At 51.4% G+C, this 20,177-nt stretch overlaps 19 non-coding genes across 19 annotated transcripts; 8 read left to right on the top strand and 11 right to left on the bottom strand.

The window, feature by feature from the left end:
• Positions 1-720: 720 nt before the first annotated feature.
• TRNAD-GUC (transfer RNA aspartic acid (anticodon GUC)) lies at positions 721-792 on the top strand. Its single transcript has one exon. It is a non-coding gene; the product is annotated as a tRNA-Asp (tRNA).
• A 774-nt stretch (positions 793-1,566) lies between these two features.
• TRNAL-AAG (transfer RNA leucine (anticodon AAG)) lies at positions 1,567-1,648 on the bottom strand. The gene has a single exon. It is a non-coding gene; the product is annotated as a tRNA-Leu (tRNA).
• Positions 1,649-2,189: 541 nt separating this feature from the next.
• TRNAD-GUC (transfer RNA aspartic acid (anticodon GUC)) lies at positions 2,190-2,261 on the top strand. Its single transcript has one exon. It is a non-coding gene; the product is annotated as a tRNA-Asp (tRNA).
• A 774-nt stretch (positions 2,262-3,035) lies between these two features.
• Positions 3,036-3,117, bottom strand: TRNAL-AAG (transfer RNA leucine (anticodon AAG)). The gene has a single exon. It is a non-coding gene; the product is annotated as a tRNA-Leu (tRNA).
• A 1,383-nt stretch (positions 3,118-4,500) lies between these two features.
• Positions 4,501-4,582, bottom strand: TRNAL-AAG (transfer RNA leucine (anticodon AAG)). The gene has a single exon. It is a non-coding gene; the product is annotated as a tRNA-Leu (tRNA).
• A 1,374-nt stretch (positions 4,583-5,956) lies between these two features.
• TRNAL-AAG (transfer RNA leucine (anticodon AAG)) lies at positions 5,957-6,038 on the bottom strand. Its single transcript has one exon. It is a non-coding gene; the product is annotated as a tRNA-Leu (tRNA).
• Positions 6,039-7,425: 1,387 nt separating this feature from the next.
• TRNAL-AAG (transfer RNA leucine (anticodon AAG)) lies at positions 7,426-7,507 on the bottom strand. The gene has a single exon. It is a non-coding gene; the product is annotated as a tRNA-Leu (tRNA).
• Positions 7,508-9,506: 1,999 nt separating this feature from the next.
• Positions 9,507-9,578, top strand: TRNAD-GUC (transfer RNA aspartic acid (anticodon GUC)). The gene has a single exon. It is a non-coding gene; the product is annotated as a tRNA-Asp (tRNA).
• A 1,397-nt stretch (positions 9,579-10,975) lies between these two features.
• TRNAD-GUC (transfer RNA aspartic acid (anticodon GUC)) lies at positions 10,976-11,047 on the top strand. The gene has a single exon. It is a non-coding gene; the product is annotated as a tRNA-Asp (tRNA).
• Positions 11,048-11,821: 774 nt separating this feature from the next.
• TRNAL-AAG (transfer RNA leucine (anticodon AAG)) lies at positions 11,822-11,903 on the bottom strand. Its single transcript has one exon. It is a non-coding gene; the product is annotated as a tRNA-Leu (tRNA).
• A 541-nt stretch (positions 11,904-12,444) lies between these two features.
• TRNAD-GUC (transfer RNA aspartic acid (anticodon GUC)) lies at positions 12,445-12,516 on the top strand. Its single transcript has one exon. It is a non-coding gene; the product is annotated as a tRNA-Asp (tRNA).
• A 774-nt stretch (positions 12,517-13,290) lies between these two features.
• Positions 13,291-13,372, bottom strand: TRNAL-AAG (transfer RNA leucine (anticodon AAG)). The gene has a single exon. It is a non-coding gene; the product is annotated as a tRNA-Leu (tRNA).
• A 541-nt stretch (positions 13,373-13,913) lies between these two features.
• TRNAD-GUC (transfer RNA aspartic acid (anticodon GUC)) lies at positions 13,914-13,985 on the top strand. Its single transcript has one exon. It is a non-coding gene; the product is annotated as a tRNA-Asp (tRNA).
• A 774-nt stretch (positions 13,986-14,759) lies between these two features.
• On the bottom strand, positions 14,760-14,841 carry TRNAL-AAG (transfer RNA leucine (anticodon AAG)). Its single transcript has one exon. It is a non-coding gene; the product is annotated as a tRNA-Leu (tRNA).
• A 541-nt stretch (positions 14,842-15,382) lies between these two features.
• TRNAD-GUC (transfer RNA aspartic acid (anticodon GUC)) lies at positions 15,383-15,454 on the top strand. Its single transcript has one exon. It is a non-coding gene; the product is annotated as a tRNA-Asp (tRNA).
• Positions 15,455-16,228: 774 nt separating this feature from the next.
• On the bottom strand, positions 16,229-16,310 carry TRNAL-AAG (transfer RNA leucine (anticodon AAG)). Its single transcript has one exon. It is a non-coding gene; the product is annotated as a tRNA-Leu (tRNA).
• A 541-nt stretch (positions 16,311-16,851) lies between these two features.
• Positions 16,852-16,923, top strand: TRNAD-GUC (transfer RNA aspartic acid (anticodon GUC)). Its single transcript has one exon. It is a non-coding gene; the product is annotated as a tRNA-Asp (tRNA).
• Positions 16,924-17,697: 774 nt separating this feature from the next.
• TRNAL-AAG (transfer RNA leucine (anticodon AAG)) lies at positions 17,698-17,779 on the bottom strand. The gene has a single exon. It is a non-coding gene; the product is annotated as a tRNA-Leu (tRNA).
• A 1,374-nt stretch (positions 17,780-19,153) lies between these two features.
• Positions 19,154-19,235, bottom strand: TRNAL-AAG (transfer RNA leucine (anticodon AAG)). The gene has a single exon. It is a non-coding gene; the product is annotated as a tRNA-Leu (tRNA).
• Between the last annotated feature and the right edge of the window lie 942 nt (positions 19,236-20,177).

Here is a 20,177-nt window from a genome sequence, read left to right as displayed (position 1 = left end):
GTGGCATACCATCCGCTTGCTCATTGCGACAGAGGTGGCACTAATGAAGGAAGAGGTCAACGTTACGTTCTTCTTTAAAATGCAAGGCCAGGAAAAGTGGCAGCGGTGCGATTTGAACCCACGCCTCCGAAGAGACTGGAGCCTTAATCCAGCGCCTTAGACCGCTCGGCCACGCTACCTCCCTGCTAGTCGCCGAAAGCGGAACTTGACCCGTTGCCCGGCCCGCTTTAGTGCTTTGCCTTTTCTCCTTGGAAAGTCTGGAGACAGGCAGTGGAAGGGCAGGCAAACTGTCAGGTGCGCAGAGGAGGGGAGACCATGAGGCAAGGTGGGAGATGGGGGCAAGAAGTGAGAAAAAAACTAATCGCAAGCTAGGGCAGGATTCGGAAAGTGAAGCCGAAAAGGGGCTTAGCATGCAGCCCAGGGGTTTCTTTGACTGTCCTAAGCCCACAGGGACTTTGCCGTCCTCAGCTCATGAGACTTGAGATGGGTAGCTTGATTTGCTGAGGAAATGCGGGATGACAGATTCAACTCTGGAGTCAAACATAGCCCGGAACTATCGCCTTAAACTGAGTTTTAAGCCTGGTGCCGATAAAAAGAAAGAAATTAGCCTTAGATCGGGCAAGCCGTTTGACGGGGGAAAATGAGACCCCCCTAGGCCAGCTAGGTGGTCGCTGGATGCTGTGCAGACATCAGCAGCTGTTCATTTCATGCCCTCACGTCTCCTCGTTAGTATAGTGGTCAGTATCCCCGCCTGTCACGCGGGAGACCGGGGTTCAATTCCCCGACGGGGAGGTTAAACCTTTTCTGGATTTTTTTTAGTTCTTGACAAATATTCTTGAAGATTAGGCTGAGTCAAGTAGGGAATGGGTGCCAAGAACTGACTCTTTAAGAAAAAAGCACCGGCAACGCTAGTCATCGTACAATATTTGTGCACAATTGCTTACATTAGGCGGCCGGTCCACTTTATTGAGTCCCCCTCAGCACCATTTAGTGCTCCTGTTGTCTGCGAAGTCCAAATTGTAACCCTGAATCAGTTCCTCTTCTGACCCTTTGTATCATGTTACATGACGAGTAATGATCACCTGTTAGCTTTATCCCTAATTATAACTCTCACTCTTTCCCTGCATCTAACCCTAGCTCTAATCCCATCATTAACCTCGGTCCGGGCACACGCGTGAACCCCTACTCTCATCTCAGCCTCTCCTGGTGATACATCACACCTGGGATCGTTTGCTCCCTGTGGGCTGTGGGAAATTTGCTACCAGCACGCCCTGGAAGTGGGGCTCATTCCGCTGCAACGGGAGGTCTTCCCAGGACGCGTCACAGCTCAACGCAAGAGCTCCTGGGTTTCGAAGGCTCTTGCAGCAAGCCTTCACAAAGCAGCAGGGAGCGCCGTTCCAGATGGGAAACTTGAGACTGGATGTCCAGAAAAGCAAGACGTCAGAAGCGAAACCTTTTTCCTGCAGGGTGTGGCATACCATCCGCTTGCTCATTGCGACAGAGGTGGCACTAATGAAGGAAGAGGTCAACGTTACGTTCTTCTTTAAAATGCAAGGCCAGGAAAAGTGGCAGCGGTGGGATTTGAACCCACGCCTCCGAAGAGACTGGAGTCTTAATCCAGCGCCTTAGACCGCTCGGCCACGCTACCTCCCTGCTAGTCGCCGAAAGCGGAACTTGACCCGTTGCCCGGCCCGCTTTAGTGCTTTGCCTTTTCTCCTTGTAAAGTCTGGAGACAGGCAGTGGAAGGGCAGGCAAACTGTCAGGTGCGCAGAGGAGGGGAGACCATGAGGCAAGGTGGGAGATGGGGGCAAGAAGTGAGAAAAAAACTAATCGCAAGCTAGGGCAGGATTCGGAAAGTGAAGCCGAAAAGGGGCTTAGCATGCAGCCCAGGGGTTTCTTTGACTGTCCTAAGCCCACAGGGACTTTGCCGTCCTCAGCTCATGAGACTTGAGATGGGTAGCTTGATTTGCTGAGGAAATGCGGGATGACAGATTCAACTCTGGAGTCAAACATAGCCCGGAACTATCGCCTTAAACTGAGTTTTAAGCCTGGTGCCGATAAAAAGAAAGAAATTAGCCTTAGATCGGGCAAGCCGTTTGACGGGGGAAAATGAGACCCCCCTAGGCCAGCTAGGTGGTCGCTGGATGCTGTGCAGACATCAGCAGCTGTTCATTTCATGCCCTCACGTCTCCTCGTTAGTATAGTGGTCAGTATCCCCGCCTGTCACGCGGGAGACCGGGGTTCAATTCCCCGACGGGGAGGTTAAACCGTTTCTGGATTTTTTTTAGTTCTTGACAAATATTCTTGAAGATTAGGCTGAGTCAAGTAGGGAATGGGTGCCAAGAACTGACTCTTTAAGAAAAAAGCACCGGCAACGCTAGTCATCGTACAATATTTGTGCACAATTGCTTACATTAGGCGGCCGGTCCACTTTATTGAGTCCCCCTCAGCACCATTTAGTGCTCCTGTTGTCTGCGAAGTCCAAATTGTAACCCTGAATCAGTTCCTCTTCTGACCCTTTGTATCATGTTACATGACGAGTAATGATCACCTGTTAGCTTTATCCCTAATTATAACTCTCACTCTTTCCCTGCATCTAACCCTAGCTCTAATCCCATCATTAACCTCGGTCCGGGCACACGCGTGAACCCCTACTCTCATCTCAGCCTCTCCTGGTGATACATCACACCTGGGATTGTTTGCTCCCTGTGGGCTGTGGGAAATTTGCTACCAGCACGCCCTGGAAGTGGGGCTCATTCCGCTGCAACGGGAGGTCTTCCCAGGACGCGTCACAGCTCAACGCAAGAGCTCCTGGGTTTCGAAGGCTCTTGCAGCAAGCCTTCACAAAGCAGCAGGGAGCGCCGTTCCAGATGGGAAACTTGAGACTGGATGTCCAGAAAAGCAAGACGTCAGAAGCGAAACCTTTTTCCTGCAGGGTGTGGCATACCATCCGCTTGCTCATTGCGACAGAGGTGGCACTAATGAAGGAAGAGGTCAACGTTACGTTCTTCTTTAAAATGCAAGGCCAGGAAAAGTGGCAGCGGTGGGATTTGAACCCACGCCTCCGAAGAGACTGGAGCCTTAATCCAGCGCCTTAGACCGCTCGGCCACGCTACCTCCCTGCTAGTCGCCGAAAGCGGAACTTGACCCGTTGCCCGGCCCGCTTTAGTGCTTTGCCTTTTCTCCTTGGAAAGTCTGGAGACAGGCAGTGGAAGGGCAGGCAAACTGTCAGGTGCGCAGAGGAGGGGAGACCATGAGGCAAGGTGGGAGATGGGGGCAAGAAGTGAGAAAAAAACTAATCGCAAGCTAGGGCAGGATTCGGAAAGTGAAGCCGAAAAGGGGCTTAGCATGCAGCCCAGGGGTTTCTTTGACTGTCCTAAGCCCACAGGGACTTTGCCGTCCTCAGCTCATGAGACTTGAGATGGGTAGCTTGATTTGCTGAGGAAATGCGGGATGACAGATTCAACTCTGGAGTCAAACATAGCCCGGAACTATCGCCTTAAACTGAGTTTTAAGCCTGGTGCCGATAAAAAGAAAGAAATTAGCCTTAGATCGGGCAAGCCGTTTGACGGGGGAAAATGAGACCCCCCCTAGGCCAGCTAGGTGGTCGCTGGATGCTGTGCAGACATCAGCAGCTGTTCATTTCATGCCCTCACGTCTCCTCGTTAGTATAGTGGTCAGTATCCCCGCCTGTCACGCGGGAGGGTTCAATTCCCCGACGGGGAGGTTAAACCGTTTCTGGATTTTTTTTAGTTCTTGACAAATATTCTTGAAGATTAGGCTGAGTCAAGTAGGGAATGGGTGCCAAGAACTGACTCTTTAAGAAAAAAGCACCGGCAACGCTAGTCATCGTACAATATTTGTGCACAATTGCTTACATTAGGCGGCCGGTCCACTTTATTGAGTCCCCCTGAGCACCATTTAGTGCTCCTGTTGTCTGCGAAGTCCAAATTGTAACCCTGAATCAGTTCCTCTTCTGACCCTTTGTATCATGTTACATGACGAGTAATGATCACCTGTTAGCTTTATCCCTAATTATAACTCTCACTCTTTCCCTGCATCTAACCCTAGCTCTAATCCCATCATTAACCTCGGTCCGGGCACACGCGTGAACCCCTACTCTCATCTCAGCCTCTCCTGGTGATACATCACACCTGGGATCGTTTGCTCCCTGTGGGCTGTGGGAAATTTGCTACCAGCACGCCCTGGAAGTGGGGCTCATTCCGCTGCAACGGGAGGTCTTCCCAGGACGCGTCACAGCTCAACGCAAGAGCTCCTGGGTTTCGAAGGCTCTTGCAGCAAGCCTTCACAAAGCAGCAGGGAGCGCCGTTCCAGATGGGAAACTTGAGACTGGATGTCCAGAAAAGCAAGACGTCAGAAGCGAAACCTTTTTCCTGCAGGGTGTGGCATACCATCCGCTTGCTCATTGCGACAGAGGTGGCACTAATGAAGGAAGAGGTCAACGTTACGTTCTTCTTTAAAATGCAAGGCCAGGAAAAGTGGCAGCGGTGGGATTTGAACCCACGCCTCCGAAGAGACTGGAGCCTTAATCCAGCGCCTTAGACCGCTCGGCCACGCTACCTCCCTGCTAGTCGCCGAAAGCGGAACTTGACCCGTTGCCCGGCCCGCTTTAGTGCTTTGCCTTTTCTCCTTGGAAAGTCTGGAGACAGGCAGTGGAAGGGCAGGCAAACTGTCAGGTGCGCAGAGGAGGGGAGACCATGAGGCAAGGTGGGAGATGGGGGCAAGAAGTGAGAAAAAAACTAATCGCAAGCTAGGGCAGGATTCGGAAAGTGAAGCCGAAAAGGGGCTTAGCATGCAGCCCAGGGGTTTCTTTGACTGTCCTAAGCCCACAGGGACTTTGCCGTCCTCAGCTCATGAGACTTGAGATGGGTAGCTTGATTTGCTGAGGAAATGCGGGATGACAGATTCAACTCTGGAGTCAAACATAGCCCGGAACTATCGCCTTAAACTGAGTTTTAAGCCTGGTGCCGATAAAAAGAAAGAAATTAGCCTTAGATCGGGCAAGCCGTTTGACGGGGGAAAATGAGACCCCCTAGGCCAGCTAGGTGGTCGCTGGATGCTGTGCAGACATCAGCAGCTGTTCATTTCATGCCCTCACGTCTCCTCGTTAGTATAGTGGTCAGTATCCCCGCCAGACCGGGGTTCAATTCCCCGACGGGGAGGTTAAACCTTTTCTGGATTTTTTTTAGTTCTTGACAAATATTCTTGAAGATTAGGCTGAGTCAAGTAGGGAATGGGTGCCAAGAACTGACTCTTTAAGAAAAAAGCACCGGCAACGCTAGTCATCGTACAATATTTGTGCACAATTGCTTACATTAGGCGGCCGGTCCACTTTATTGAGTCCCCCTCAGCACCATTTAGTGCTCCTGTTGTCTGCGAAGTCCAAATTGTAACCCTGAATCAGTTCCTCTTCTGACCCTTTGTATCATGTTACATGACGAGTAATGATCACCTGTTAGCTTTATCCCTAATTATAACTCTCACTCTTTCCCTGCATCTAACCCTAGCTCTAATCCCATCATTAACCTCGGTCCGGGCACACGCGTGAACCCCTACTCTCATCTCAGCCTTTCTGGTGATACATCACACCTGGGATCGTTTGCTCCCTGTGGGCTGTGGGAAATTTGCTACCAGCACGCCCTGGAAGTGGGGCTCATTCCGCTGCAACGGGAGGTCTTCCCAGGACGCGTCACAGCTCAACGCAAGAGCTCCTGGGTTTCGAAGGCTCTTGCAGCAAGCCTTCACAAAGCAGCAGGGAGCGCCGTTCCAGATGGGAAACTTGAGACTGGATGTCCAGAAAAGCAAGACGTCAGAAGCGAAACCTTTTTCCTGCAGGGTGTGGCATACCATCCGCTTGCTCATTGCGACAGAGGTGGCACTAATGAAGGAAGAGGTCAACGTTACGTTCTTCTTTAAAATGCAAGGCCAGGAAAAGTGGCAGCGGTGGGATTTGAACCCACGCCTCCGAAGAGACTGGAGCCTTAATCCAGCGCCTTAGACCGCTCGGCCACGCTACCTCCCTGCTAGTCGCCGAAAGCGGAACTTGACCCGTTGCCCGGCCCGCTTTAGTGCTTTGCCTTTTCTCCTTGGAAAGTCTGGAGACAGGCAGTGGAAGGGCAGGCAAACTGTCAGGTGCGCAGAGGAGGGGAGACCATGAGGCAAGGTGGGAGATGGGGGCAAGAAGTGAGAAAAAAACTAATCGCAAGCTAGGGCAGGATTCGGAAAGTGAAGCCGAAAAGGGGCTTAGCATGCAGCCCAGGGGTTTCTTTGACTGTCCTAAGCCCACAGGGACTTTGCCGTCCTCAGCTCATGAGACTTGAGATGGGTAGCTTGATTTGCTGAGGAAATGCGGGATGACAGATTCAACTCTGGAGTCAAACATAGCCCGGAACTATCGCCTTAAACTGAGTTTTAAGCCTGGTGCCGATAAAAAGAAAGAAATTAGCCTTAGATCGGGCAAGCCGTTTGACGGGGGAAAATGAGACCCCCCTAGGCCAGCTAGGTGGTCGCTGGATGCTGTGCAGACATCAGCAGCTGTTCATTTCATGCCCTCACGTCTCCTCGTTAGTATAGTGGTCAGTATCCCCGCCTGTCACGCGGGAGACCGGGGTTCAATTCCCCGACGGAGAGGTTAAACCTTTTCTGGATTTTTTTTAGTTCTTGACAAATATTCTTGAAGATTAGGCTGAGTCAAGTAGGGAATGGGTGCCAAGAACTGACTCTTTAAGAAAAAAGCACCGGCAACGCTAGTCATCGTACAATATTTGTGCACAATTGCTTACATTAGGCGGCCGGTCCACTTTATTGAGTCCCCCTCAGCACCATTTAGTGCTCCTGTTGTCTGCGAAGTCCAAATTGTAACCCTGAATCAGTTCCTCTTCTGACCCTTTGTATCATGTTACATGACGAGTAATGATCACCTGTTAGCTTTATCCCTAATTATAACTCTCACTCTTTCCCTGCATCTAACCCTAGCTCCAATCCCATCATTAACCTCGGTCCGGGCACACGCGTGAACCCCTACTCTCATCTCAGCCTCTCCTGGTGATACATCACACCTGGGATCGTTTGCTCCCTGTGGGCTGTGGGAAATTTGCTACCAGCACGCCCTGGAAGTGGGGCTCATTCCGCTGCAACGGGAGGTCTTCCCAGGACGCGTCACAGCTCAACGCAAGAGCTCCTGGGTTTCGAAGGCTCTTGCAGCAAGCCTTCACAAAGCAGCAGGGAGCGCCGTTCCAGATGGGAAACTTGAGACTGGATGTCCAGAAAAGCAAGACGTCAGAAGCGAAACCTTTTTCCTGCAGGGTGTGGCATACCATCCGCTTGCTCATTGCGACAGAGGTGGCACTAATGAAGGAAGAGGTCAACGTTACGTTCTTCTTTAAAATGCAAGGCCAGGAAAAGTGGCAGCGGTGGGATTTGAACCCACGCCTCCGAAGAGACTGGAGCCTTAATCCAGCGCCTTAGACCGCTCGGCCACGCTACCTCCCTGCTAGTCGCCGAAAGCGGAACTTGACCCGTTGCCCGGCCCGCTTTAGTGCTTTGCCTTTTCTCCTTGGAAAGTCTGGAGACAGGCAGTGGAAGGGCAGGCAAACTGTCAGGTGCGCAGAGGAGGGGAGACCATGAGGCAAGGTGGGAGATGGGGGCAAGAAGTGAGAAAAAAACTAATCGCAAGCTAGGGCAGGATTCGGAAAGTGAAGCCGAAAAGGGGCTTAGCATGCAGCCCAGGGGTTTCTTTGACTGTCCTAAGCCCACAGGGACTTTGCCGTCCTCAGCTCATGAGACTTGAGATGGGTAGCTTGATTTGCTGAGGAAATGCGGGATGACAGATTCAACTCTGGAGTCAAACATAGCCCGGAACTATCGCCTTAAACTGAGTTTTAAGCCTGGTGCCGATAAAAAGAAAGAAATTAGCCTTAGATCGGGCAAGCCGTTTGACGGGGGAAAATGAGACCCCCCTAGGCCAGCTAGGTGGTCGCTGGATGCTGTGCAGACATCAGCAGCTGTTCATTTCATGCCCTCACGTCTCCTCGTTAGTATAGTGGTCAGTATCCCCGCCAGACCGGGGTTCAATTCCCCGACGGGGAGGTTAAACCTTTTCTGGATTTTTTTTAGTTCTTGACAAATATTCTTGAAGATTAGGCTGAGTCAAGTAGGGAATGGGTGCCAAGAACTGACTCTTTAAGAAAAAAGCACCGGCAACGCTAGTCATCGTACAATATTTGTGCACAATTGCTTACATTAGGCGGCCGGTCCACTTTATTGAGTCCCCCTCAGCACCATTTAGTGCTCCTGTTGTCTGCGAAGTCCAAATTGTAACCCTGAATCAGTTCCTCTTCTGACCCTTTGTATCATGTTACATGACGAGTAATGATCACCTGTTAGCTTTATCCCTAATTATAACTCTCACTCTTTCCCTGCATCTAACCCTAGCTCTAATCCCATCATTAACCTCGGTCCGGGCACACGCGTGAACCCCTACTCTCATCTCAGCCTCTCCTGGTGATACATCACACCTGGGATCGTTTGCTCCCTGTGGGCTGTGGGAAATTTGCTACCAGCACGCCCTGGAAGTGGGGCTCATTCCGCTGCAACGGGAGGTCTTCCCAGGACGCGTCACAGCTCAACGCAAGAGCTCCTGGGTTTCGAAGGCTCTTGCAGCAAGCCTTCACAAAGCAGCAGGGAGCGCCGTTCCAGATGGGAAACTTGAGACTGGATGTCCAGAAAAGCAAGACGTCAGAAGCGAAACCTTTTTCCTGCAGGGTGTGGCATACCATCCGCTTGCTCATTGCGACAGAGGTGGCACTAATGAAGGAAGAGGTCAACGTTACGTTCTTCTTTAAAATGCAAGGCCAGGAAAAGTGGCAGCGGTGCGATTTGAACCCACGCCTCCGAAGAGACTGGAGCCTTAATCCAGCGCCTTAGACCGCTCGGCCACGCTACCTCCCTGCTAGTCGCCGAAAGCGGAACTTGACCCGTTGCCCGGCCCGCTTTAGTGCTTTGCCTTTTCTCCTTGGAAAGTCTGGAGACAGGCAGTGGAAGGGCAGGCAAACTGTCAGGTGCGCAGAGGAGGGGAGACCATGAGGCAAGGTGGGAGATGGGGGCAAGAAGTGAGAAAAAAACTAATCGCAAGCTAGGGCAGGATTCGGAAAGTGAAGCCGAAAAGGGGCTTAGCATGCAGCCCAGGGGTTTCTTTGACTGTCCTAAGCCCACAGGGACTTTGCCGTCCTCAGCTCATGAGACTTGAGATGGGTAGCTTGATTTGCTGAGGAAATGCGGGATGACAGATTCAACTCTGGAGTCAAACATAGCCCGGAACTATCGCCTTAAACTGAGTTTTAAGCCTGGTGCCGATAAAAAGAAAGAAATTAGCCTTAGATCGGGCAAGCCGTTTGACGGGGGAAAATGAGACCCCCCTAGGCCAGCTAGGTGGTCGCTGGATGCTGTGCAGACATCAGCAGCTGTTCATTTCATGCCCTCACGTCTCCTCGTTAGTATAGTGGTCAGTATCCCCGCCTGTCACGCGGGAGACCGGGGTTCAATTCCCCGACGGGGAGGTTAAACCTTTTCTGGATTTTTTTTAGTTCTTGACAAATATTCTTGAAGATTAGGCTGAGTCAAGTAGGGAATGGGTGCCAAGAACTGACTCTTTAAGAAAAAAGCACCGGCAACGCTAGTCATCGTACAATATTTGTGCACAATTGCTTACATTAGGCGGCCGGTCCACTTTATTGAGTCCCCCTCAGCACCATTTAGTGCTCCTGTTGTCTGCGAAGTCCAAATTGTAACCCTGAATCAGTTCCTCTTCTGACCCTTTGTATCATGTTACATGACGAGTAATGATCACCTGTTAGCTTTATCCCTAATTATAACTCTCACTCTTTCCCTGCATCTAACCCTAGCTCTAATCCCATCATTAACCTCGGTCCGGGCACACGCGTGAACCCCTACTCTCATCTCAGCCTCTCCTGGTGATACATCACACCTGGGATCGTTTGCTCCCTGTGGGCTGTGGGAAATTTGCTACCAGCACGCCCTGGAAGTGGGGCTCATTCCGCTGCAACGGGAGGTCTTCCCAGGACGCGTCACAGCTCAACGCAAGAGCTCCTGGGTTTCGAAGGCTCTTGCAGCAAGCCTTCACAAAGCAGCAGGGAGCGCCGTTCCAGATGGGAAACTTGAGACTGGATGTCCAGAAAAGCAAGACGTCAGAAGCGAAACCTTTTTCCTGCAGGGTGTGGCATACCATCCGCTTGCTCATTGCGACAGAGGTGGCACTAATGAAGGAAGAGGTCAACGTTACGTTCTTCTTTAAAATGCAAGGCCAGGAAAAGTGGCAGCGGTGCGATTTGAACCCACGCCTCCGAAGAGACTGGAGCCTTAATCCAGCGCCTTAGACCGCTCGGCCACGCTACCTCCCTGCTAGTCGCCGAAAGCGGAACTTGACCCGTTGCCCGGCCCGCTTTAGTGCTTTGCCTTTTCTCCTTGGAAAGTCTGGAGACAGGCAGTGGAAGGGCAGGCAAACTGTCAGGTGCGCAGAGGAGGGGAGACCATGAGGCAAGGTGGGAGATGGGGGCAAGAAGTGAGAAAAAAACTAATCGCAAGCTAGGGCAGGATTCGGAAAGTGAAGCCGAAAAGGGGCTTAGCATGCAGCCCAGGGGTTTCTTTGACTGTCCTAAGCCCACAGGGACTTTGCCGTCCTCAGCTCATGAGACTTGAGATGGGTAGCTTGATTTGCTGAGGAAATGCGGGATGACAGATTCAACTCTGGAGTCAAACATAGCCCGGAACTATCGCCTTAAACTGAGTTTTAAGCCTGGTGCCGATAAAAAGAAAGAAATTAGCCTTAGATCGGGCAAGCCGTTTGACGGGGGAAAATGAGACCCCCCTAGGCCAGCTAGGTGGTCGCTGGATGCTGTGCAGACATCAGCAGCTGTTCATTTCATGCCCTCACGTCTCCTCGTTAGTATAGTGGTCAGTATCCCCGCCTGTCACGCGGGAGACCGGGGTTCAATTCCCCGACGGGGAGGTTAAACCGTTTCTGGATTTTTTTTAGTTCTTGACAAATATTCTTGAAGATTAGGCTGAGTCAAGTAGGGAATGGGTGCCAAGAACTGACTCTTTAAGAAAAAAGCACCGGCAACGCTAGTCATCGTACAATATTTGTGCACAATTGCTTACATTAGGCGGCCGGTCCACTTTATTGAGTCCCCCTCAGCACCATTTAGTGCTCCTGTTGTCTGCGAAGTCCAAATTGTAACCCTGAATCAGTTCCTCTTCTGACCCTTTGTATCATGTTACATGACGAGTAATGATCACCTGTTAGCTTTATCCCTAATTATAACTCTCACTCTTTCCCTGCATCTAACCCTAGCTCTAATCCCATCATTAACCTCGGTCCGGGCACACGCGTGAACCCCTACTCTCATCTCAGCCTCTCCTGGTGATACATCACACCTGGGATCGTTTGCTCCCTGTGGGCTGTGGGAAATTTGCTACCAGCACGCCCTGGAAGTGGGGCTCATTCCGCTGCAACGGGAGGTCTTCCCAGGACGCGTCACAGCTCAACGCAAGAGCTCCTGGGTTTCGAAGGCTCTTGCAGCAAGCCTTCACAAAGCAGCAGGGAGCGCCGTTCCAGATGGGAAACTTGAGACTGGATGTCCAGAAAAGCAAGACGTCAGAAGCGAAACCTTTTTCCTGCAGGGTGTGGCATACCATCCGCTTGCTCATTGCGACAGAGGTGGCACTAATGAAGGAAGAGGTCAACGTTACGTTCTTCTTTAAAATGCAAGGCCAGGAAAAGTGGCAGCGGTGGGATTTGAACCCACGCCTCCGAAGAGACTGGAGCCTTAATCCAGCGCCTTAGACCGCTCGGCCACGCTACCTCCCTGCTAGTCGCCGAAAGCGGAACTTGACCCGTTGCCCGGCCCGCTTTAGTGCTTTGCCTTTTCTCCTTGGAAAGTCTGGAGACAGGCAGTGGAAGGGCAGGCAAACTGTCAGGTGCGCAGAGGAGGGGAGACCATGAGGCAAGGTGGGAGATGGGGGCAAGAAGTGAGAAAAAAACTAATCGCAAGCTAGGGCAGGATTCGGAAAGTGAAGCCGAAAAGGGGCTTAGCATGCAGCCCAGGGGTTTCTTTGACTGTCCTAAGCCCACAGGGACTTTGCCGTCCTCAGCTCATGAGACTTGAGATGGGTAGCTTGATTTGCTGAGGAAATGCGGGATGACAGATTCAACTCTGGAGTCAAACATAGCCCGGAACTATCGCCTTAAACTGAGTTTTAAGCCTGGTGCCGATAAAAAGAAAGAAATTAGCCTTAGATCGGGCAAGCCGTTTGACGGGGGAAAATGAGACCCCCCTAGGCCAGCTAGGTGGTCGCTGGATGCTGTGCAGACATCAGCAGCTGTTCATTTCATGCCCTCACGTCTCCTCGTTAGTATAGTGGTCAGTATCCCCGCCTGTCACGCGGGAGACCGGGGTTCAATTCCCCGACGGGGAGGTTAAACCGTTTCTGGATTTTTTTTAGTTCTTGACAAATATTCTTGAAGATTAGGCTGAGTCAAGTAGGGAATGGGTGCCAAGAACTGACTCTTTAAGAAAAAAGCACCGGCAACGCTAGTCATCGTACAATATTTGTGCACAATTGCTTACATTAGGCGGCCGGTCCACTTTATTGAGTCCCCCTGAGCACCATTTAGTGCTCCTGTTGTCTGCGAAGTCCAAATTGTAACCCTGAATCAGTTCCTCTTCTGACCCTTTGTATCATGTTACATGACGAGTAATGATCACCTGTTAGCTTTATCCCTAATTATAACTCTCACTCTTTCCCTGCATCTAACCCTAGCTCTAATCCCATCATTAACCTCGGTCCGGGCACACGCGTGAACCCCTACTCTCATCTCAGCCTCTCCTGGTGATACATCACACCTGGGATCGTTTGCTCCCTGTGGGCTGTGGGAAATTTGCTACCAGCACGCCCTGGAAGTGGGGCTCATTCCGCTGCAACGGGAGGTCTTCCCAGGACGCGTCACAGCTCAACGCAAGAGCTCCTGGGTTTCGAAGGCTCTTGCAGCAAGCCTTCACAAAGCAGCAGGGAGCGCCGTTCCAGATGGGAAACTTGAGACTGGATGTCCAGAAAAGCAAGACGTCAGAAGCGAAACCTTTTTCCTGCAGGGTGTGGCATACCATCCGCTTGCTCATTGCGACAGAGGTGGCACTAATGAAGGAAGAGGTCAACGTTACGTTCTTCTTTAAAATGCAAGGCCAGGAAAAGTGGCAGCGGTGGGATTTGAACCCACGCCTCCGAAGAGACTGGAGCCTTAATCCAGCGCCTTAGACCGCTCGGCCACGCTACCTCCCTGCTAGTCGCCGAAAGCGGAACTTGACCCGTTGCCCGGCCCGCTTTAGTGCTTTGCCTTTTCTCCTTGGAAAGTCTGGAGACAGGCAGTGGAAGGGCAGGCAAACTGTCAGGTGCGCAGAGGAGGGGAGACCATGAGGCAAGGTGGGAGATGGGGGCAAGAAGTGAGAAAAAAACTAATCGCAAGCTAGGGCAGGATTCGGAAAGTGAAGCCGAAAAGGGGCTTAGCATGCAGCCCAGGGGTTTCTTTGACTGTCCTAAGCCCACAGGGACTTTGCCGTCCTCAGCTCATGAGACTTGAGATGGGTAGCTTGATTTGCTGAGGAAATGCGGGATGACAGATTCAACTCTGGAGTCAAACATAGCCCGGAACTATCGCCTTAAACTGAGTTTTAAGCCTGGTGCCGATAAAAAGAAAGAAATTAGCCTTAGATCGGGCAAGCCGTTTGACGGGGGAAAATGAGATCCCCCTAGGCCAGCTAGGTGGTCGCTGGATGCTGTGCAGACATCAGCAGCTGTTCATTTCATGCCCTCACGTCTCCTCGTTAGTATAGTGGTCAGTATCCCCGCCTGTCACGCGGGAGACCGGGGTTCAATTCCCCGACGGGGAGGTTAAACCTTTTCTGGATTTTTTTTAGTTCTTGACAAATATTCTTGAAGATTAGGCTGAGTCAAGTAGGGAATGGGTGCCAAGAACTGACTCTTTAAGAAAAAAGCACCGGCAACGCTAGTCATCGTACAATATTTGTGCACAATTGCTTACATTAGGCGGCCGGTCCACTTTATTGAGTCCCCCTCAGCACCATTTAGTGCTCCTGTTGTCTGCGAAGTCCAAATTGTAACCCTGAATCAGTTCCTCTTCTGACCCTTTGTATCATGTTACATGACGAGTAATGATCACCTGTTAGCTTTATCCCTAATTATAACTCTCACTCTTTCCCTGCATCTAACCCTAGCTCTAATCCCATCATTAACCTCGGTCCGGGCACACGCGTGAACCCCTACTCTCATCTCAGCCTCTCCTGGTGATACATCACACCTGGGATCGTTTGCTCCCTGTGGGCTGTGGGAAATTTGCTACCAGCACGCCCTGGAAGTGGGGCTCATTCCGCTGCAACGGGAGGTCTTCCCAGGACGCGTCACAGCTCAACGCAAGAGCTCCTGGGTTTCGAAGGCTCTTGCAGCAAGCCTTCACAAAGCAGCAGGGAGCGCCGTTCCAGATGGGAAACTTGAGACTGGATGTCCAGAAAAGCAAGACGTCAGAAGCGAAACCTTTTTCCTGCAGGGTGTGGCATACCATCCGCTTGCTCATTGCGACAGAGGTGGCACTAATGAAGGAAGAGGTCAACGTTACGTTCTTCTTTAAAATGCAAGGCCAGGAAAAGTGGCAGCGGTGGGATTTGAACCCACGCCTCCGAAGAGACTGGAGCCTTAATCCAGCGCCTTAGACCGCTCGGCCACGCTACCTCCCTGCTAGTCGCCGAAACCGGAACTTGACCCGTTGCCCGGCCCGCTTTAGTGCTTTGCCTTTTCTCCTTGGAAAGTCTGGAGACAGGCAGTGGAAGGGCAGGCAAACTGTCAGGTGCGCAGAGGAGGGGAGACCATGAGGCAAGGTGGGAGATGGGGGCAAGAAGTGAGAAAAAAACTAATCGCAAGCTAGGGCAGGATTCGGAAAGTGAAGCCGAAAAGGGGCTTAGCATGCAGCCCAGGGGTTTCTTTGACTGTCCTAAGCCCACAGGGACTTTGCCGTCCTCAGCTCATGAGACTTGAGATGGGTAGCTTGATTTGCTGAGGAAATGCGGGATGACAGATTCAACTCTGGAGTCAAACATAGCCCGGAACTATCGCCTTAAACTGAGTTTTAAGCCTGGTGCCGATAAAAAGAAAGAAATTAGCCTTAGATCGGGCAAGCCGTTTGACGGGGGAAAATGAGACCCCCCTAGGCCAGCTAGGTGGTCGCTGGATGCTGTGCAGACATCAGCAGCTGTTCATTTCATGCCCTCACGTCTCCTCGTTAGTATAGTGGTCAGTATCCCCGCCTGTCACGCGGGAGACCGGGGTTCAATTCCCCGACGGGGAGGTTAAACCGTTTCTGGATTTTTTTTAGTTCTTGACAAATATTCTTGAAGATTAGGCTGAGTCAAGTAGGGAATGGGTGCCAAGAACTGACTCTTTAAGAAAAAAGCACCGGCAACGCTAGTCATCGTACAATATTTGTGCACAATTGCTTACATTAGGCGGCCGGTCCACTTTATTGAGTCCCCCTGAGCACCATTTAGTGCTCCTGTTGTCTGCGAAGTCCAAATTGTAACCCTGAATCAGTTCCTCTTCTGACCCTTTGTATCATGTTACATGACGAGTAATGATCACCTGTTAGCTTTATCCCTAATTATAACTCTCACTCTTTCCCTGCATCTAACCCTAGCTCTAATCCCATCATTAACCTCGGTCCGGGCACACGCGTGAACCCCTACTCTCATCTCAGCCTCTCCTGGTGATACATCACACCTGGGATCGTTTGCTCCCTGTGGGCTGTGGGAAATTTGCTACCAGCACGCCCTGGAAGTGGGGCTCATTCCGCTGCAACGGGAGGTCTTCCCAGGACGCGTCACAGCTCAACGCAAGAGCTCCTGGGTTTCGAAGGCTCTTGCAGCAAGCCTTCACAAAGCAGCAGGGAGCGCCGTTCCAGATGGGAAACTTGAGACTGGATGTCCAGAAAAGCAAGACGTCAGAAGCGAAACCTTTTTCCTGCAGGGTGTGGCATACCATCCGCTTGCTCATTGCGACAGAGGTGGCACTAATGAAGGAAGAGGTCAACGTTACGTTCTTCTTTAAAATGCAAGGCCAGGAAAAGTGGCAGCGGTGGGATTTGAACCCACGCCTCCGAAGAGACTGGAGCCTTAATCCAGCGCCTTAGACCGCTCGGCCACGCTACCTCCCTGCTAGTCGCCGAAAGCGGAACTTGACCCGTTGCCCGGCCCGCTTTAGTGCTTTGCCTTTTCTCCTTGGAAAGTCTGGAGACAGGCAGTGGAAGGGCAGGCAAACTGTCAGGTGCGCAGAGGAGGGGAGACCATGAGGCAAGGTGGGAGATGGGGGCAAGAAGTGAGAAAAAAACTAATCGCAAGCTAGGGCAGGATTCGGAAAGTGAAGCCGAAAAGGGGCTTAGCATGCAGCCCAGGGGTTTCTTTGACTGTCCTAAGCCCACAGGGACTTTGCCGTCCTCAGCTCATGAGACTTGAGATGGGTAGCTTGATTTGCTGAGGAAATGCGGGATGACAGATTCAACTCTGGAGTCAAACATAGCCCGGAACTATCGCCTTAAACTGAGTTTTAAGCCTGGTGCCGATAAAAAGAAAGAAATTAGCCTTAGATCGGGCAAGCCGTTTGACGGGGGAAAATGAGACCCCCCTAGGCCAGCTAGGTGGTCGCTGGATGCTGTGCAGACATCAGCAGCTGTTCATTTCATGCCCTCACGTCTCCTCGTTAGTATAGTGGTCAGTATCCCCGCCTGTCACGCGGGAGACCGGGGTTCAATTCCCCGACGGGGAGGTTAAACCTTTTCTGGATTTTTTTTAGTTCTTGACAAATATTCTTGAAGATTAGGCTGAGTCAAGTAGGGAATGGGTGCCAAGAACTGACTCTTTAAGAAAAAAGCACCGGCAACGCTAGTCATCGTACAATATTTGTGCACAATTGCTTACATTAGGCGGCCGGTCCACTTTATTGAGTCCCCCTCAGCACCATTTAGTGCTCCTGTTGTCTGCGAAGTCCAAATTGTAACCCTGAATCAGTTCCTCTTCTGACCCTTTGTATCATGTTACATGACGAGTAATGATCACCTGTTAGCTTTATCCCTAATTATAACTCTCACTCTTTCCCTGCATCTAACCCTAGCTCTAATCCCATCATTAACCTCGGTCCGGGCACACGCGTGAACCCCTACTCTCATCTCAGCCTCTCCTGGTGATACATCACACCTGGGATCGTTTGCTCCCTGTGGGCTGTGGGAAATTTGCTACCAGCACGCCCTGGAAGTGGGGCTCATTCCGCTGCAACGGGAGGTCTTCCCAGGACGCGTCACAGCTCAACGCAAGAGCTCCTGGGTTTCGAAGGCTCTTGCAGCAAGCCTTCACAAAGCAGCAGGGAGCGCCGTTCCAGATGGGAAACTTGAGACTGGATGTCCAGAAAAGCAAGACGTCAGAAGCGAAACCTTTTTCCTGCAGGGTGTGGCATACCATCCGCTTGCTCATTGCGACAGAGGTGGCACTAATGAAGGAAGAGGTCAACGTTACGTTCTTCTTTAAAATGCAAGGCCAGGAAAAGTGGCAGCGGTGGGATTTGAACCCACGCCTCCGAAGAGACTGGAGCCTTAATCCAGCGCCTTAGACCGCTCGGCCACGCTACCTCCCTGCTAGTCGCCGAAAGCGGAACTTGACCCGTTGCCCGGCCCGCTTTAGTGCTTTGCCTTTTCTCCTTGGAAAGTCTGGAGACAGGCAGTGGAAGGGCAGGCAAACTGTCAGGTGCGCAGAGGAGGGGAGACCATGAGGCAAGGTGGGAGATGGGGGCAAGAAGTGAGAAAAAAACTAATCGCAAGCTAGGGCAGGATTCGGAAAGTGAAGCCGAAAAGGGGCTTAGCATGCAGCCCAGGGGTTTCTTTGACTGTCCTAAGCCCACAGGGACTTTGCCGTCCTCAGCTCATGAGACTTGAGATGGGTAGCTTGATTTGCTGAGGAAATGCGGGATGACAGATTCAACTCTGGAGTCAAACATAGCCCGGAACTATCGCCTTAAACTGAGTTTTAAGCCTGGTGCCGATAAAAAGAAAGAAATTAGCCTTAGATCGGGCAAGCCGTTTGACGGGGGAAAATGAGACCCCCTAGGCCAGCTAGGTGGTCGCTGGATGCTGTGCAGACATCAGCAGCTGTTCATTTCATGCCCTCACGTCTCCTCGTTAGTATAGTGGTCAGTATCCCCGCCAGACCGGGGTTCAATTCCCCGACGGGGAGGTTAAACCTTTTCTGGATTTTTTTTAGTTCTTGACAAATATTCTTGAAGATTAGGCTGAGTCAAGTAGGGAATGGGTGCCAAGAACTGACTCTTTAAGAAAAAAGCACCGGCAACGCTAGTCATCGTACAATATTTGTGCACAATTGCTTACATTAGGCGGCCGGTCCACTTTATTGAGTCCCCCTCAGCACCATTTAGTGCTCCTGTTGTCTGCGAAGTCCAAATTGTAACCCTGAATCAGTTCCTCTTCTGACCCTTTGTATCATGTTACATGACGAGTAATGATCACCTGTTAGCTTTATCCCTAATTATAACTCTCACTCTTTCCCTGCATCTAACCCTAGCTCTAATCCCATCATTAACCTCGGTCCGGGCACACGCGTGAACCCCTACTCTCATCTCAGCCTTTCTGGTGATACATCACACCTGGGATCGTTTGCTCCCTGTGGGCTGTGGGAAATTTGCTACCAGCACGCCCTGGAAGTGGGGCTCATTCCGCTGCAACGGGAGGTCTTCCCAGGACGCGTCACAGCTCAACGCAAGAGCTCCTGGGTTTCGAAGGCTCTTGCAGCAAGCCTTCACAAAGCAGCAGGGAGCGCCGTTCCAGATGGGAAACTTGAGACTGGATGTCCAGAAAAGCAAGACGTCAGAAGCGAAACCTTTTTCCTGCAGGGTGTGGCATACCATCCGCTTGCTCATTGCGACAGAGGTGGCACTAATGAAGGAAGAGGTCAACGTTACGTTCTTCTTTAAAATGCAAGGCCAGGAAAAGTGGCAGCGGTGGGATTTGAACCCACGCCTCCGAAGAGACTGGAGCCTTAATCCAGCGCCTTAGACCGCTCGGCCACGCTACCTCCCTGCTAGTTGCCGAAAGCGGAACTTGACCCGTTGCCCGGCCCGCTTTAGTGCTTTGCCTTTTCTCCTTGGAAAGTCTGGAGACAGGCAGTGGAAGGGCAGGCAAACTGTCAGGTGCGCAGAGGAGGGGAGACCATGAGGCAAGGTGGGAGATGGGGGCAAGAAGTGAGAAAAAAACTAATCGCAAGCTAGGGCAGGATTCGGAAAGTGAAGCCGAAAAGGGGCTTAGCATGCAGCCCAGGGGTTTCTTTGACTGTCCTAAGCCCACAGGGACTTTGCCGTCCTCAGCTCATGAGACTTGAGATGGGTAGCTTGATTTGCTGAGGAAATGCGGGATGACAGATTCAACTCTGGAGTCAAACATAGCCCGGAACTATCGCCTTAAACTGAGTTTTAAGCCTGGTGCCGATAAAAAGAAAGAAATTAGCCTTAGATCGGGCAAGCCGTTTGACGGGGGAAAATGAGACCCCCCTAGGCCAGCTAGGTGGTCGCTGGATGCTGTGCAGACATCAGCAGCTGTTCATTTCATGCCCTCACGTCTCCTCGTTAGTATAGTGGTCAGTATCCCCGCCTGTCACCGGGGTTCAATTCCCCGACGGGGAGGTTAAACCGTTTCTGGATTTTTTTTAGTTCTTGACAAATATTCTTGAAGATTAGGCTGAGTCAAGTAGGGAATGGGTGCCAAGAACTGACTCTTTAAGAAAAAAGCACCGGCAACGCTAGTCATCGTACAATATTTGTGCACAATTGCTTACATTAGGCGGCCGGTCCACTTTATTGAGTCCCCCTGAGCACCATTTAGTGCTCCTGTTGTCTGCGAAGTCCAAATTGTAACCCTGAATCAGTTCCTCTTCTGACCCTTTGTATCATGTTACATGACGAGTAATGATCACCTGTTAGCTTTATCCCTAATTATAACTCTCACTCTTTCCCTGCATCTA

This window comes from Ambystoma mexicanum, unplaced genomic scaffold, assembly GCF_040938575.1.
Source record: "Ambystoma mexicanum isolate Mex_15411 unplaced genomic scaffold, UKY_AmexF1_1 Mex_scaf20, whole genome shotgun sequence".
Lineage (NCBI taxonomy): Eukaryota > Metazoa > Chordata > Amphibia > Caudata > Ambystomatidae > Ambystoma > Ambystoma mexicanum.
Note: the sequence above shows the minus strand (reverse complement) of the source record. Positions and strands in the feature narration are given on the sequence as shown.